Raw genomic sequence first — 15,598 nt, 5'->3', positions numbered from 1 at the left:
TGGCCCAAGTCCTTAGGACCCTGCACCCACGAGGGAGACCCGAAAGAAGCTCCTGGCTCCTGACTTCAGATTGGCACAGCTCCGGCCATTGTGGCCAACTGGGGAGTGAACCAGTGGATGGAAGACTCTCTCCCTCTTTCTCTCTTTTTCTCTTTCTCTCTTTCTCTCTCTCTCTCTCTCTGCCTCTGCCTCTCTGTAACTCTGCCTTTCAAATAAATAAATAAAATATTAAAGAAAAAAAGAGAGAGAAGGTGAATGTGCACAACCCAAGGCTGCACATGAGAGCAAAGAGGAGAGCTGTGTATGTGTCAGCATTGTGTGGGACACCTTAGGGAAGATCGGGCTAGGAACTAACCTGGGAAATCCAAGGAAATCACCAAGAAAGGGGCTTGAGGCCTGGTTGGTTTTAATTAGCCTGCAACTGTCAGCAACAGGGTGTTGACTGAGTTTAAAGGCACGATATCAGTGCACATGCCTGGAGCCACTATTAACTAAGAGTTTTAAGTTAACAGGGACAATGTGTCTCTGAAAAACATGAGTGCCTCCTGACAGCTTCCTACTTCTCTGATCACCCCTGCCCTTCATGAGAAAAATGCTAAACCACATCTTTCTTCATTTCCCTTTGAGGGCCTGGAATGGTCATGAGTGAAGAGAGGGGGACCCTTATCCCAACAATGGCACCATGAGTCCAAGCCAGACTCTCTCCAGGAGAATTGCTGGGTAGATCTATCTACCCTGCACTTTCAATTCTATACAACTGCCTCCAGTCTACTCGACATGTGATGAGGCATTTAGAGAACAAGAAAACTAGAGTGAGGGTTTTCATTAGACCTTAGACTAGGATGCTATTCCACTTCCAAGGCAGCTTCTCTCCAAGAGAAGCTTCTGCAAAGGGTGATGCATATGGGTGTGTTTCCTGGGTGGTCACATGCACTGGTCCACACTTCCAAGTCAAGTGATGCTGTTGCCCAGGAGAATTTTCCTTCCTGCCTGTGGAAAAGGAAGCAGCTTGGGAGCCACAGTAGCTGCATCTGTGACTCTGCTCCTAGGAAATCATCATGTTCCCTAAGAAGCCATGCCCAAAGGCAAGTCTTCGCTGTCTTTGCATGACCAAGGTCTGTGAGCCAGCCCTCAGTTCAGAGTGCCATCAGGATGAGCACGCAGCTGCCACAGGCAGCCCTGGGAGAAAATGACCTTACAGTAGCAAATGAAGGTTTTAAAAAGTTGAGTCAGAGAAACTTTAACATCCCACCAAAAAGTCTGCAATGCTCTCGGGCAAAATGTGGTGTCGATCAATGTGAATTCAGCTAGAGGGCAGCTATTGGCACATTTTTGTGGGACGTGAGCCCCCAGGTGGTCAGGTGGTCACCTAGGTCCCTAGAATCAGTGAAGACCCAGCTTCTCAAAGATCCCTTTACCTCACTGCTCTGCTTTCTACCATTCCCTGAGACATATATGTTTTAAGAATTTCTGTGACTTCCAATAAAAATAATATGTAATATTGAAAACTTAGCAAAAACAGAAGTTTTAAGAAAACAAAACAATCACCCTTAATGCTGTCACCCAGTGAGAGACTGTGTTTCAATAATTTTCTTCCAGAGTTTTATGTTAGGTTAATTGTGAATAAATATGTGTATACAGCTTAATAGAATTAAATGAATTTCTAAAAATGGAATCCACAACCTATGGACATTTTTTAACCTCTGAAATTAGCTCTGTGGGTATAAATTCTAATTCCACCCCTTTTATACCTATTTTTGTCTGAGCTGTAACAGGTGAATAATAGTACTACCTATCTCAGAGAGCTGTTATAAGGAATAAATGAAACAACACAGGTGAAGTTCTTATAATAAGACCTGGCATACACTGGATGAATATACATGAGTTGAAAGTGTTGTTATTGGTTGTATTTTTCTTTTTTGTACTGTGCACAATTTTTTTTTTCTGTGCTGGTTTACAAGAGAGAACACTGCTTGTGTACCCCAACCAACACAGCGGCATCAAATACAGGATGCTGTCTGGATTGAGACCACTCTGTGCAAGTGTGTTAACCTTGCCAGTGTCTTCCTATGAGAGGTTGATGGGATGGGCTGGCCGGAGCTGGCTCAGATACCTGGAGGGACAGGGCAGGGTGTTGAGGCTTCACAGCTGTCCTCAATTACCACAAACAGATGTTGGCAGCTTAGCTCATCAGAAATGCAATCCAATCACCTTGGCAGTCTAATCCTCTTACTGGAAACTCTGGAGATAGAGCCCCCTTTCCCAGTTCTGGGGGTCAGGCCAGCGAAGGTCACTCTCCCTGTCCTGAAGCAAAGACTTCCTGTAGAAAGCTCCAGAGGAATAGAGCAACAGTTCTCAACCAGAGCTGACCTCACTCTGCACCAGTTGTTTGGCAATGACGACAGACATTTTTGGTTGAAGGGAGAGGATACCAATTCTGGCATCTACTGGGCAAAGCTCAGGGATTCTGCTAAATTTCTTATAATGCCCAGGACAGTCCCTGAAGACAGGGAACTATCTAACCCAAAATATCAACAGTGGCAAGATTGAGACCCTTAAGTTAAAAGAGGAAAATGCATGGTCCCATGGAAATGGGCTGTTTAGAGGAACTGCAACATAGATTACAAAACAAAGCCAATAGGTTGTATTTATAAGATTAGGCAACTACCTTTTCTGTGCCTCTTCTCTAGCATGAGTGGAGGGGAAAGGTAGTCAGAGGGTTGGTATTTCCCTAAATAAGGGCTTCCATCCATAAAGCACCCAACTTCACATCACAGGCAGAACAGTGAGACTTCTAGCAACTTCAGTATTAGGAAATCTAAGGCCCAACCTCAGGGGATAAAACACTTCCTTCTCATACTATACGGCTGCTTTGTTCTCATTCTTCACAGCTCAGCTCAAACACAGCCTCCTCAGCCAGCCTTGCCCTGACCACCTGACCCTGCCTCCCTGTTACCTTCAGTCACAGCTTCTCTCTCATTTCCTTTCCTGTAGCTGTGTCAATTTGTAATGAATGCGGGAATCTTGACTCCCTTGTTCCCTGTTTTATCCCTGTGGCCCAGCACAATGTTTCACACAGCATACATGGTAGGCTAACACTTGTCAAATAAATGGCTGATGGGATGAATGAATCCAGTACAGTTACAGATAAGTCAACATGTAAGTCTACGTGGAGCTTGCGTTATGAACTTAATCATTTATTTAGCTTTCACTGTGTCAAAGGCACTCAATTGAGAGACTCTGGTGTAATGAAAACCTACCGCTTGCTAAGTTCTTTTAAATCTCATCACAAATCTTGGAGACAGGTACTTTCAAGTCCATTGTACAGATAAGAAAACTAAGGCTAATGAAGGTTACATTAATTCTGTGGGTAACTCTGTTAGTAAGGAGCAGAGAGGGAAAACAATCCCAGGCCTGACTTCAGAATTCTTTGCACTTGTCACTAAGCATGGCATACAAACACCTAGAAAACATGAGCTGAAGAGTCAGGAAACACATAATTAAACTAACAGGATGGGGACGGCACTGTGGCTTAGCAGGTGAAGCTGCTACCTGCAGTGCCAGCATCCCATATGAGCTCCAGTTCAAGTCCCAGCTGCTCCACTTCCAATCCAGCTCTCTGCTATGGCCTGGGAAAGCAGTGGAAGACAGCCCAAGTCCTTGGGCCCCTGCACCCACATGGGAAACCTGAAAGAAGCTCCTGGCTCCTCCTGGCTTCAGATTAGTGCAGCTCTGGCCACCGTAGCCAACTGGGGAGTGAACCTACAGATGGAAGACTTCTCTCTCTCTCTCTCTCTCTCTCTCTCTCCTTCTCTTCTATGTAACTCTGACTTTCAAATAAATAAATCTTAACATAAATAAATAAATCAACAAACTAACTAACAGGATCTATTTCCAATCCAACATATAAGCGTGTGCATGATAGGGTGGTTCCAACTCTGAAAATGCAGAGGGAACACAAGGAAGAAAGGTAGACAAAGAGCTGAGGTTAATCAGGAACATGTGCTTGGAGCAGCTGGTTAAGGGCATGGGCATTGGAGTAAACATAATGGGAATTTGAATAGCAGATTTACCACTTACCCATACAAATTGCCCAAGTTATCAGTTATGCCAAAGCTAGGATACCATCAACCTTAAGACATACCATTATTTATTGTACAACTACCAAAGAAGCAACAGTGTTGACTGCACTATCACATGATATTAGTTTGTAAAATGCATCTTGATTTCACAGATATTAAAATGTAAATGAAAAATCTACAGGTATGAGAATCAGGATCACTATATTTAATCTGTCCTTAATTTTCTCATCTACAGAAAAAACATGAGAACCTTCAAGTCTTGGGATTATTACATACACATTACATACAGGTAAGCTCACCTCTAATATCTGCTAGATCAAAGCAAGAATATTGAGATGCACCTATCATATTTATGCATAGTTAAAATCAGAAACGAAGCTAATAAGCTATGAAAAGCGTTATCTGAACAGATGTATCTTGACAACAACCCGGAAGGTCAGGCTGGGGCCTTGAGCTCGCCCTCCCGGAGTCTGCACTGAAGCACGGCAGCACAGTCGGAACTGCTCCTGCTTCTCAGCTTCTCCCTCCACCAGCTCTGTCGGTGCTGTCTGGGACCTCACACGAGGGTGAATGATAAACCCAGTCCCAAGACCTGCTCACATATGCCTCCCTACCTGCAACCAGCTGCATCTTGGTCACATCTTGGGCCCACAACACAGCCTCACCTGAGAAGGAGAGATTTGGAGAAGAAATCAATGCAGGCCCAAAAATTGGCTCAGGGATGCTTGAACAAGGAATTCCATGTTCCCTGGAGTTGGTAAGGGTCCAAGATAAGCAGGTACACTTAGCCCAAAGATCCTTACCCATGAAGAAGGGTGCAGCCAAAGGAGAATAGGACCTGGCATCCCCTTTACCAAGTCACAGGATAGATGGGTTATAATGATCGAACTTGATGATAATTAAAAAGCACGCTTAGTTCAGTATCCATTTCTAGCAGAAGCTCTGCAAATGAATGTTCCCATAACCAAGTTAAAAAAAAAAAAAAAGAATGGCTTAACAGACTTAATGAAGATAGTAGTACCTACCTTTTAGCACCTATGATATATAAGACAATGGAATAAATACTTTCCATTCATCTTTTATTTAATTGAGACAATTGGACATGTGTCTGAAAAGTAAATTGTGATGAGACTGAAGGAGAACATAGATGCCAGGCCAAGAAGTCTTTCTCACGTAAGAGTTATTGCTGACTATGGAGTATGGACCGCCCATTAGGAAAATGGCTCCCATCAAACACTACCAGTGCAGTGAAGAAGGGAGACCCAGGGAACTCAAGGCAAAAATGATCACAACTTAGAAGAAAAAATGAAAAAGACCTCTACTATGACTTTGACAGTGAGGGTGGGAGCAAACAGTGACCCAGTGATTTTGGAAAATGAACAATTATGGATATTGGAAAAGGACAAGTAAAGGAAGCAGTCAGGAATTACATTTTCCCAAGAGACTAAAAACATGAAGGTACGATCAGCAGAAATAAACAAGTCACAAAGGAATCTGGCTTTCAGGGAAGGGGATAAATTCAGCTGACTTGAGATGATGATTGCATTGTCTAGGTTTTTAACTGCATCTACTGGGCTTGAAGGACTGTTTATTCTTTTCTGCCTCTATCTCTAGTTTCGGTCAGAGATTGTCCCCACTGGTGAAACCTCGAGGTTCTGGAACACAGGAAGATGATAATTCAGTCCAGTCCAGCAAGACATAATTTTTCAGTCTTCCAATATGTTCAGCCATTACTACATTACCACAAAACTACTATTTTATTATAGTCCTAAAACCTAAACCAGGATTTAAGGCCCATAATGATGAATATAAAATATTTTCTTGTTTCCCACTCTATCCTGTACCAACACCTGGAAACTCTGGATAGCTGGACAGCCATAGTGGTACAAGAAATACACCTGAAGTTCTACAACAAAATTAGAAAATAGGTAAAATTAATACAACAGTGCCATCTAGTGAATGGCAAGTATTTCAAAAGAACATGAATTCCAATGTGTCTAAAATCTTAAGATTCATACATTTTTATCCAAACAGATCCAGTGCAGAATGGAAATGGCATAAAACAAAATTGGATTGCATAATCACCAGGCTTCAGGAAAATCCTTCCATATGATCCCATAGTGCCAAATGTAGGAGGAAAACTTAATGTTGGCCATACAAGTAAAAATTAGAAATTGATAGAAATTAAGGGTCAAACGCTAAATATGAAGAATATGTTAAATATGAAGAATCTAACGCTAATTGGTGATACAATTACCAACAGATTCTGGTTTCTTTTTTTAAGATTTTATTTATTTATTTGAAAGAGTTGCAGAGAGAGAGAGAGAGAGGTCTTCCATCTGATGGCTCACTCCTCAGAAGGCCACAATGGCAGGAGCTGCACTGATCTGAAACCAGGAGCTGGGAGCTTCTTCCCAGTCTCCCACGCAGGTGCAGGGGCCCAAGGACTTGGGCCATCTTCTACTGCTCTCCCAGGCCACAGCAGAGAGCTGTATCGGAAGAGAAGCAGCCAAGACTCAAACTGGCACGCAAATGGGATGCTGGCACTGCAGGCGGCAGCTTTACCCACTACGCCACAATGACAGCCCCAAGATTCCAATTTCTTGACTGAGATCAATAACCTCTCCATGACACCACACTGAGGGAGCTGTGGTTCAGCCTCAGAACCTAGGTGCACATCCCAGATCAGTGCTTAATGCCTGGGTGACCCAGAACAAGTCCCACCTCTCTGACCTTCTGCTTCTTCATCTACAGAATGGCTAGGATGATATAATAATACCTATTCATGGAAAACACTGGAGATCAATTACCTCAGAAAAAATATCTAACACAAGGTTTAACAGGACAAATGTCCATTCCCCTTTCTAACCTGCCCTGGTTCTTCTCTGCTTGTTTACCAAAGGAGAAGGAAATTCATAAGTATCTATTTCCTTTGAAACACTGGAATTCAAATTCCTACTCAGTAAACATAGAGGTCCTACTGTGGGTCAAGTGCAATGCTAAGTTCAGAAATGGGCAAGTTCCTCCCTGATGGAACAAACAGGTGATTTGGGGGGATCTTGGAAGAACAAAATACAGAATCCCGAGAGACTGCTCCGTGTCAGATGCTGTGGAGAACGAACACCTCTCAGAATGGATTCTGATGAGCTGATGAGAGGGGGAAGGGGACACAGAGAAACCCTGAAATTCAGGAATATGCCCCGTTCTCTCCCGGGGACACAGAGGCATTCGCCAGGCTGTCACCTAATGGAGACACCTCAAAAAAAAGAAGAGCTGAGAGGTGATGAAAGAGGACCCCAAGAGAAATAACAAGTATCCCTGGGCAAAACCCTCCTCACCACTCTCTCTCAGCAATGTCGCCATCACTGCTCCCAGGACACTGCTTCCTTATCAGGATTGCCCCAGAGTTAACCCCAGTGCCAGCTGGAAAACATAAGCATCAGGATGCCCCTCTGGCTCTCCTCCTCCTCTCCCATTTTCCTCTGGGACTTGGAAGTCCCTTCTTGGAATGACTCAATGCTTGCCTGAGAAAGTAGCATTGTCAGTGTTCTGGGTCATCTGCTTTAGGGTTTATCGCCCTTCTGAGCCGCGCTGGTCTGCACTGCACATTAGCTTTGCCCGTCCCACAGCCAAATCCAAGCTGCCCACAGAGATGTACCAACCAGAGGATCTATGTTTCTGTTTCCCAAAGTTCTACAGAACACTATCAAAAAGTATAATTTTTCTCTAGAAATTTTTATTTAGAAGTCTGTAATCCCACATTTTGGCTGAGTGATAGAAAATTAAAAAGGTCTCCTTTTGAATGGCTTCCCAGAGTCCTCAATATCTCAATAAGAATTATGAATTTTGGATATACTGCAAGCTATATTTCACAGAATTATTTGGCCATGAATCCCTGCTGTACTGAGTTTCTTCAGAGGAAAGACACTTTGCAAAAATGTTGATTTCAGGTCTCTCTGGTGCCTGCTCTTGCTTCAGACTTCAGACTCTTGCTAGAGACTTCCAGGCTCATAAAGTTTGTCCTGATGCAGCACAGCTCCCTATCCTTTGGTTCCAAACTCAGTTGACCAATGCTTCCCCTGTCTTTTCACACTGTTGCCTATGAATGGGTATACCACAGTCTCTCTAATTCTTGGATGCTATTAACTGATTTTGTGTGTGTCCCTTTTTATTTTCTTGTAGACTCCTTTAGAGCAGGGGCTCTGCTTTATATGCAAGGTGCCAGGGGATCTCATGGAATTCCCTGGGGCCTGCACAGCGCCTGGTGCACAGTAAGTGTTTGATGGAGAAAGAAACAGGAAGGAAGAAGACAACAAGCTTGGCTCTGATTAGAAAGCTCGAAGTCCTCCCTCCACTTCCCCCTCCACTACACAATTTGATTTTTGATTAATCACAACGTCTATGAGCTTCATTTGCTCCTCTGTCGAACAGGACTAAAACCTTTGTCCTAACTTTCTCCTAGGATGATGGAGAGCTCTGAGGGCTCTTGGCCCATAGCAGGCCAAGAGGAGATGGCATTAACAGTAGCATTGGTTTGAAATATCTCCTCTTGTGTCTTCTCCAAAGAGGCAAGGGCACCATGCCCATGAGTAAGATTTGCAAATACATCCTGCATGTACTTTCAGCTACAAAGACCATTCCGTTCCCCAATCTAATGCCTCTTTCTAAATCCTAATACTTAAGTTTTTTGTAACATAATATAGATTTTTTTAATTCACATTAGATTTTAAGTACTTTTAAAAGTACAAGTTATTTGCTTTCAATTCCCTTCTTCAAATAAATTTCAAAGGGGTAAAATTCTGAGCCTTGAAAATAAGGTTAAAAGAACTACACATACAAGTATATGTTTGTAAAATATAAGCTAAGTGGAGAGCTACTTAGGGAAATGCTACCTTTCTCATAATTTTATTAATGAAAAGATTCAGATGAAAATAACATTTATTGAATATCTCCTCAAAAGAAAATATACCAAACCTTTTCAAACAAACTGTTTAAGCATATTTGTTGCTACTCAATAACTAAGCCATGGGTTATTCCACACTGTCAAAGTGGAAAACCAGACACCAGACCTAACTTTGATTTCAACCAAAAAAAAAATAAAATAAAATAGAAAACTAAAAAAAAGATGCTTTTGTATAAGAACAAGAATAGTGTACCCACAATTCACTCTCAGTCTAGCATCAAGGCGACAGCTCATTTGATAATTTAAATGCAAGTTCCTTTTGTAATTATTTTTATTGTTAATAAATTCTATCTAGTTTGTATGAATCCATCAACATGTTAATGTGAATTCAGATTTTGGAAGAGAGAACAAGACAGCAGTCATAATCAGGCGCCCGGATTTCTCCCAGTTGCTACCTCCAATTATTTCCACACCTATTGCTGACATGCTTAATTTCTTTTTCCTGGCCTAACTGACAGCTTGCATGGAGGAAGAATGCTAGCTAATGCACTGCTCAGCAAAGTGTAGGTCCAATTTAAATAATTAGAAGCCCATTTCATTTCTTCTCTCTCTCTCGTAAGTGAACTTGAAAGGAAAGTGCATGGCCAGGCTTGATGGCTTTAACTTGTCAGGGGATAACTTACCGACCTTTAAGCTCCTTTCTGTACTAGCTCCTTTCCGTCCATCCCCTGGGACACTGGGGATAATTTAAACCTATTGGATGATAATCAATAAGCAAGGGTCATCTCTATGGCCAGGCTTAAAGGTCTTTGATCTAGTAAATCATCAATTACTGCCGCCTATATTAGCCTTCCCGTTAATCGCATGACCTGGACTGGTCCTCTTATTCTTTAAGTAGATGAGGACAGGAGTCACACAGCAGTTTCTGCTGATGAAGTGAGTCTGTAGTTCACTTGGGCTTGGGGCCTGTCTCCAGTTTCTCTGCAAAGTGACTCCCTGTTCTCCTCAAGTAGTTAGAAATCTCTTTCCATCTGGCAAAGGCCTGAGTCGTAATTTTGTTGCTTGACAGGGGAACATTTGTATGTGTCCTTTTCATTGATTACAGACCCGTAAATGCCAGACTTTGTAAGGTTCTGGCAATTCAACATGCTCATCACTGTCCCAGTATTGCTCCAAGTGCAACTCAGAGATGTTTGTTACAAAGGATGATCCTCTGCTCAGAGATCCCCACTCATCTATTTGAGTTGGGTCCTGGGAATTTTCATTTTTTAACCCCTAAGTTGCACTGAGACCAACATTGTGATGGTGAAGATCACAAGGGACATTCCAAGAATCTGAATTTTTAACAAGCTGTGTAATCTCTATGCACACTGAAGTGAAAGAATCTCTAGTTTAGGGAGAAAATAAACAGGTAAACAACTTCCCTGTATTATTAAGAATGAAATAGAGGCTGGGATACACAGCAATCAATTTACTGCATAAAAACAGAAAAGAACTGAAGGATGTTAGGAATTCTTTGAGGTTCCCCTAAAAGCTGCCCATAAAGATGATCAGAAGGTGATGAGCAAAAATGAGAGGGAAAATATGCCAGATAGAAAGAAAAACATGAGTAAAAACATTTTGTAATGAGGATTCACAGTTTCTTTGGGAATTTGTAAACAACCCAATGAATAGAGAGACCTGAGGTGCATGCTCAGGTTTCAGGTATGGTAGGAATTGAAACAAACAAGGAAGTTGGGGGTCGGATCACAAGTACTTGAATGCTATGTTCTTCAGACAATATGGGATGGAGTTTAATCCAATAGTTAAGAATGGATTTACATCAGCAGAAATTAGAGAGGAATGGAAAGAACCAATGGGAAGTTGACCAGAATTATTCAATATTCAAAACCCCTTGTCTACCTCATGTCATGAGACTTGAGATGTTGACTTCGATCATTTAATAAAGGCAGGGTTGATCAGGTTTCTCGATTGTAGCATTACTGTTTCTCCCTTTGTACTTGATAGATCTCTCAGAGGAGACACTTTGAGACTATGCTTATATAATGTTTGTATAGTATTTCTCAAATTTTGCCCCCTGATTTTAATATCCATCTGAAGATTTTCCTCACAGCAGTCATTACTGCAGAATTGTCACCCGATGATTTGGTACTTCCCTCATTCCTTCCCAGTTATCTTTCCCCCACTTTGGTGCCAGGCATGTAACAGATACTTATTCAAGTGTGTTGAATGAATAGAATCCTTAAAATTTTTAAATTGGTGATTTTACTAATTTATATTGTGGCCACCAAAAATATATATCCAAGTTTCAGTTCTGGGTACTTATGAACATCATCTTATTTGAACAGGTGGTCATCATGGCCCTAAGTGCTATAGCTAATGACCTTATAAGAAGAGAAGCAACAGATATGGAGTCAAGCCATGTGAAGGCAGAGCCAGAAATCAAAGATAAGAAGCCGAGCCCAGAGATTCCTGGGACCCCCAAAAAATGGAAGGGGCAAGGAAAATTCTCCCCTAAAGCCTTTGGAAGCAGGGTAGCCCTGGTGGCATCCTGATTTCACACATCTGGCCTCCAGAACTGTGAGAGAATGGATTCTTCTTGTTTTAAGCATGTCATTTGTGGTCGTCTGCTACAGCAGGCCTGGAAAACTCAGTTCTGGAGGCTGGGAAGTCCAATAGCAACATGCTGGCATCTGTTGAGGGCCTTTTTGCTGCATTGAAACATAGCAGGAGCCATCACACAGCAGAAAGAAAAGAGAAGGATTCTTCAGTTATTAACTGGAATTCTTTTGTTTAAAAAAAAAAAAAAAACCAGACTGGGGCCAGTACTGTGGCATAGTAGGCTAAGCTTCCACCTCCGGTGTTAGCATCCCTTGTGGGTGCCCGTTCATGTCCCAGCTGCTCCTCTTCTGATCCAGCTCTCTGTTGATGGCCCGGGAAGGCAGTGGAGGATGGCCCAAGTGCTTGGGCCCCTGCACCCGCATGGGAGACCAGGAGAAGCACCTGGCTCCTGGCTTCAGGTCAGCTCCAGTCATTGCAGCCAGTGGATGTGAACCAGTGGATGGAAGACCTTTCTCCCTGTCTCTCCCTCTCTTTATCTGTAACTCTGACTCTCAGATAAATAAATACAATACTTTTAAAAAACAGATGTCTATTTTCCCATTTATCAATTTATTTATTCAATCATGTGCATCAGGGTGAATATGTGATTTATTTAGTTCTTTGAGTTATAACATAACAGTATTATTACTTATGATGCTGCTGATATTGTCCACTGTAGCTGTTGGGAGCTCTTTCAAGTTGGCTTTTCTTTCCTTTCCGCACTGTATAATCTTTTAAATTTTTTTTCACAACTTCTTTACTTTCTGATAATACAAAATTCTCCAGGCTTATTTTATATTTTCTTATCTCAGTCCTAGTAATGATCATTTCTCCTACAAGGAATCCTAATCCATTTTGATAAAGAACAAGATTTAGAAACCAAGATCTGTGTGTTCATTGCTACTAGAGTATCATTGTTCCTTGGTCCTCCAAGCAGACAGACAGGAAATACAGGCTGAATACTAACACGTACATATGTACCCATTTATATTTATTTCTCTATCAATTTATCTGTGTACATATTAAAAACTATAAGTTCATACTGAGACTTCCAACTCCAATCCAACACCACAAGGTTGATTCTCAATGCTTTTTTACTTAAAATTTATTTTTCCAACAGTGAGAAACCTAGCTCTCATTATTTTATTTTATTCTATTTTATTTTATTTTTGACAGGCAGAGTGGACAGTGAGAGAGAGAGAGACAGAGAGAAAGGTCTTCCTTCGCTGTTGGTTCACCCTCCAATGGCCGCCGCGGCCGGCGTGATACGGCCCACGCACCGCACTGATCCGAAGGCAGGAGCCAGGTGCTTCTCCTGGTCTCCCATGGGGTGCAGGGCCCAAGCACTTGGGCCATCCTCCACTGCCTTCCCAGGCCACAGCAGAGAGCTGGCCTGGAAGAGGGGTAACTGGGACAGAATCCGGTGCCCCGACCAGGACTAGAACCAAGTGTGCCGGCGCCACAAGGCGGAGGATTAGCCAAGTGAGCCGTGGCACCGGCCTAGCTCTCATTACTTTTAATGTGAATGCTCTCTCCTATAATCAAGTACAAAAATGAAAAACTATACTTGTATGACAAAAAGATTCATCAGTTAGAGTATAACATTTCTGTATATTTCTTTTCATCTTTAGTCTTACAGCATCCAAAGTATTATTTTCCAAAGTAACCTAGTTAGTTCTAATTTTCCCTGAACCTTTGAGTATAGTTATGTTTTCATCTGTAATATAATTTGGTTTGTTTGTTTCCATTTTGAAGCTTCTCATGCTGGCTGATGTGTTTACTTTGGAGGTATATAAAACACTTTTCATATATAGTTTCCTTTTAATCAGCCTAGTGATATAAAAGACACAGACTTCTTTGATGAGCTCCTACTATATGCCAGGGATAGTCAGGATATTTGTATTATATGACAACAAAAACATAATATTTCATTTCAATAGTCAATACTTATGAAACTTTATGCTAAGATTTTTTTTTTTTTGACAGGCAGAGCTAGACAGTGAGAGAGAAAGAGAGAGAAAGGTCTTCCTTCCATTGGTCCACTCCCTAAATGGCCGCTACGGCCGGTGCGCTGCACTGATCCGAAGCCAGGAGTCAGGTGCTTTCTCCTGGTCTCCCATGCAGGTGCAGGGCCCAAGGACCTGGGCCATCCTCCACTGCACTCTGGGCCACAGCAGAGAGCTGGAATGGAAAAGGAGCAACCGGGACAGAATCCTGCGCCCCAACTGGGACTAGAACCCGGACTGCCGGTGCTGCAGGCGGAGGATTAGCCTAGTGAGCCACAGCGCCAGCCATATGCTAAGATTTCTAAAAATTATTTACTTCATCCCCAAAGATGGGGTACTCCCTTCCTCTTAATTTCTTAATGGTTCTCCAACTTTGGGAATGCTATAGATGTATTTGCCCTAATTATTTACATAGCCTAAAAACGTATCAGAAATAGTAAAGCACACATTATTTCTCACTAAATACTAACAAAATGTTACTTGCCAGGTCTTTTAATTCGCCATCATTAGATGGCTAATTCACACTATAAAATAAAAACATTGACACTATATTTGAAAACCCACCAAGCATCCCTAAGAACTCTTAGTGATCCCAATGTGGGCCTTTAGATGCAAGGATTGTCCCTAAGTGTTTGCACAAATTTTCTAAAAGGCAACTAAGAATAGATCATTGTATCCACATAACATAGTCCATAAACAAGTCAGGAAAACTATAGAGTGAATAATAATGCAGTTTCCAGGGACAAAGGAGCTTTGTGCCCTTAAGTAAATTTCTCTCTGAACTGAAATTCCCTCATTTATTAAGAGGAATAAGTGGGGCAGGCACTGTGGTGCAGTGGGTTAAAACTCAGCCTGCAGTGCCAGCATCCCATATGGGTGCTGGTTCTAGTCCTGGCTGCTCCACTTCCGATCCATCTTTCTGCTATGGCCTGGGAAAGCAGTGGAGGATGGCACCCACGTGGGAGACTTGGAAGAAGCTCCTGGCTCCTGGCTTCGGATTGGCTCAGCTCTGGCCACTGCGGTCATCTGGGGAGTGAACCAGTGGATGGAAGACCTCTCTCTCTCTCTCTCTCTCTCTCTCTCTCTTTCTCTCTGACTGTAGCTCTCTGTCTCTCTCTCTGTAACTCCATCTTTCCAATAAATAAAAAAATAAATCTTTAAAAAAAAAAAGGAATAAGTTACATATATGTTATTATATATTAATATATATTATGTCATTTGTATATTTGTACATAAGCATATATCAACTTGCCTATTATATATATATATAATTGATCCCTCTTTACAAATAAGGAAATGAAGTTGCTATGAAATTATATGTGCTAAAATCTTTTTGAAGGTTTTTGCACATAAAAGCCTTCCAAAATGTTAGCTATTATGTATACCATTATCATTTAACAGTTTAAAAGTAATCATAGCAGTATATGTTGTTCGGTAACTAACAGTGTTTATTTGGGAAAAGGACAGAATCGGCCTTTGAGATGGAGAGGCTGCAGAGAGAAAGAGAACACTTATTATACCTCATTACTAACTAATCCTACCAATAGCTCATTAAGATGAATGCTAACAAACTCATCTGTAAAACATGAGTAAGCAATGTGCCCAAGGTCATATAACCACTAAGAGACAGGCTGGGTACAAAGGTCAAGGAACTACCTAGTGATGGTAGAAGTGATGGGTAGAAGTCCAGAACTCACTAATAAAAGGACTGCTCTTTTAGAATAGATGTTTGAGATTCAGAAATGCATCCTACAGGCAGGGCCTATGCCTCTGGTAAGCAAGAAGCAGCTATAGAAGAGATGATGATTATACGCCTTTCAGCATCCCTAAGATTAAGGTCTGGAATCTCTGAGAGGGGAATGATGCAGGCAGGCAGATAGGATTAAACTGATTAGATTTGTGAGCCAGAGACCACTCCTTTGCCCTGCCCCACTTGTAACCTCACACCCCTTTCTGACCTCACCTGTATGCCCACCTGCCAATCAGACTACGTAACCACTCCCCTT

The 15,598-nt window shown here is 42.0% G+C and overlaps 1 long non-coding RNA gene across 2 annotated transcripts in view; it reads right to left on the bottom strand.

Annotated features, from left to right (window-relative positions):
- LOC149120128 (uncharacterized) overlaps positions 1–15,598 on the bottom strand; it is a 102,484-nt gene that overhangs the window by 82,736 nt on the left and 4,150 nt on the right. The window contains exon 2 of one of the 2 annotated variants that reach the window (XR_016226659.1): positions 4,697–4,747. The exons of the other annotated variant lie outside the window; for it this stretch is intronic. This is a non-coding gene — a long non-coding RNA (uncharacterized LOC149120128). The remainder of the gene's footprint in view (positions 1–4,696; positions 4,748–15,598) is intronic. 2 annotated transcript variants of the gene reach the window in all.

The sequence above is a fragment of the Oryctolagus cuniculus genome, chromosome 20, assembly GCF_051225735.1.
Source record: "Oryctolagus cuniculus isolate XC-2025 breed Fujian yellow rabbit chromosome 20, ASM5122573v1, whole genome shotgun sequence".
NCBI classification, from domain to species: domain Eukaryota; kingdom Metazoa; phylum Chordata; class Mammalia; order Lagomorpha; family Leporidae; genus Oryctolagus; species Oryctolagus cuniculus.
Note: the sequence above shows the minus strand (reverse complement) of the source record. Positions and strands in the feature narration are given on the sequence as shown.